Source organism: Physella acuta, unplaced genomic scaffold (genome assembly GCF_028476545.2).
Source record: "Physella acuta isolate Inbredline_101_S28 unplaced genomic scaffold, ASM2847654v3 ptg001585l, whole genome shotgun sequence".
NCBI classification, from domain to species: Eukaryota; Metazoa; Mollusca; class Gastropoda; family Physidae; genus Physella; species Physella acuta.
In genome coordinates, this window is record NW_026733099.1 from 29,514 (window position 1) to 32,364 (window position 2,851).

Below are 2,851 nucleotides of genomic sequence, written 5' to 3' on the forward strand. Positions count from 1 at the left end.
GGGAACAATATAGAACCTGTAACTACACTTGGCTAAATGCATTTCATAAGTATAACACGCATGTAACACAATTTGTGTTTAGCGGCTCGATTCTAAATCATATTGGCTTACTGCCTTGTGATATTTACGAGATTTACAAGAAGTTTTATTCAGTAATAAAAAAAATATAAACAAGTATAAATAAATAAAAATAAAAAACAACAACAACCAGTGACAATAATTTCAGATTAATTTATTTTTAACCGAAACACTCTACATAAGAAGCGTACTGAAGGTTATGTATTGGAATCCTAGTTGTCTCTGTTAAATTGGCAATTCAGGTCTTTATTTTCATTTGATTTGTTAGTCTATTTCAATCATGTATGCGGGGTTCGTTTCAACAACTCATTTGATGAGTCTATTTTAAACTTGCTGGTTGTTTCTGTTGAAGGGGTATCTCGGGGTTGTTTCTCAACATAATGAGGGTCGTCTATATCATGCTGTCAAAATAACGATTTATATAATTTTAAATTAGCTTCAATATCAAAATTTAGTGATCATTAAAGTAAATTTAAACAAATAAAACCCTAATATCTACATGTAGTCTTGACGTTACCACATGCATATACTTGTAATGTTTTTTGTTTGTTTATTTTTCTGCGTAAATAAAATAGGGTAGGCCTATAGCTTGTGTCATAAGTTTAAAAAAAAAATAAACCGGGAGTTATCTCCCCTAAACTTTCGCGAATATTCTTATATGAAACAACAGGGGATGGCAACTCGGGATATAGACATGATATTTAATCCATTTTAAATACTTAAAGTTTTTAAAATAGAATAAAATCTCGTAGAAAAAAGAATTTCACACCAAGGGAATGCAAAATAAAATATGCATAATAGTGCTGAATATTATTAGTACTTTATAAATTCACATGCGTTTTTTGAGAAATCGGAAATAGCAAAATGACTACTTAAGGTAAACAGAAATTACTCAAAATTGTATAGAAGGCAGATAAATATATCTTTTACTTACACGTATATAAGAGAAAGAAAAACAAGTGCAATTATCAAAGTGATAGCAATGCTACTTACATCTAGAACGTCCGTATTAACGACAATAGACACCGTGCACAGAAGGCTGACACAGAAGAAGAAAACGAAAGGGCTCATGTTTATCTCAGTTGAGCTGGAAATAAAATGCATTTTTGATTTTGAACATAATTTCAAATAAAAAAATTTACACTTTACACACACAAATGCTTAGACACAGACATACAGACAATGACTATTACGCACACACACACACACACACACACACATATATATATATATATATATATATATATATATATATATATATATAATTTTATCATGTAACTTACCAGAATTATTTTTCTCGCTTAACAAAACGTAGAATAGAATGTCGTATGTTAAACAATATCAAACCCTCACCTTATTTATAGCACATATGGCCATTTTAAAAAAAAGCTTTAAAGATATGTTTTAATCAATATGGAAAACAAACTCTAAAGGTTCTCAAAATACGTTGCAACAGTGCACGATTGAAATAGAATCAATACTTGGAACTTTAAAAGATTAATCCAATCATTTATTTTACAATTTTAGTTTTTATTGTGGCGGTAAAAATAGTTTAAATAATTAAATACGAACGGTGATAACACTTTTTGAAATTTTTTAAAAATATATTTTAAAAAATAATGCTATGCTGAGTTTTTCATTATTTGCTTTACTCTTAAGACAAAATCAAGTCTATATCTCGAGGGTTCCCAGAAAGAACCGCAACGGAAAAAAGCGCAACGGAAAAAAGCGCAAATCAAAAAGCGCAACGGAAAAAAGCGCACACGGAAAAAAGCGCAAAGAGAAAAAAGCGCACACAGAAAAAAGCGCAAAGAGAAAAAAGCGCAAACGGAAAAAAGCGCAAAGAGAAAAAAGCGCACACAGAAAAAAGCGCAAACAGAAAAAAGCGCAAACGGAAAAAAGCGCAAAGAGAAAAAAGCGCACACGGAAAAAAGCGCAAAGAGAAAAAAGCGCAAAGAGAAAAAAGCGCAAAGAGAAAAAAGCGCAAACAGAAAAAAGCGCAAACAGAAAAAAGCGCAAACGGAAAAAAGCGCAAAGAGAAAAAAGCGCAAACGGAAAAAAGCGCAAACAGAAAAAAGCGCACACGGAAAAAAGCGCAAACGGAAAAAAGCGCAAACGGAAAAAAGCGCAAACGGAAAAAAGCGCAAACGGAAAAAAGCGCAAACAGAAAAAAGCGCACACAGAAAAAAGCGCAAACAGAAAAAAGCGCACACAGAAAAAAGCGCAAACGGAAAAAAGCGCAAACAGAAACAGAAAAATACGCAACCAGAAAAAACACAACGAAAAATGTGCAAAAGAGAAATTTAGCACAAAGACCATATGGACTAGATGACACATTTATACATGACTGTTAGGGCTGCTGTGAGAGTGTCGTGTTTGATCACGTGATCTACTACCATTTAAAGCGTACCACTACCATCTGCATTCCCATCACCACGATACAGGCGATAATCACTTCACACACTGCCTATTATTTTCTTGGTCAATAATTATTCAACTACTATTCTCGTATAAACATAAAACTATCGACATTACACGAAGTATCTTTCACATTCTCCCTAGTCCGAACTATCTAGCTTGCATACTATAACAACCCGTTCCTATGGCAAAACTTCACTCTCTTTCATCCGCGTCATCAAACATGCATCGTCATATCTCTCGTAACAACATTCATTCGCACCAAAATAACAATTTTGTATTTAATATTTTTTCACATCATGACGCACCTACCTAACTACCTACTACCCACCTACCTACCTACCTACCTATCTAC

General features: G+C 33.1%; 1 long non-coding RNA gene across 1 annotated transcript; it reads right to left on the minus strand.

The window, feature by feature from the left end:
- Nucleotides 1-248: 248 nt before the first annotated feature.
- Nucleotides 249-1,438, minus strand: LOC131929031 (uncharacterized). Its single transcript, XR_009383878.1, has 3 exons — nt 1,362-1,438; nt 1,072-1,165; nt 249-479 (listed from the first exon to the last, which is right to left on the minus strand). It is a non-coding gene; the product is annotated as an uncharacterized LOC131929031 (long non-coding RNA).
- Nucleotides 1,439-2,851: the final 1,413 nt, after the last annotated feature.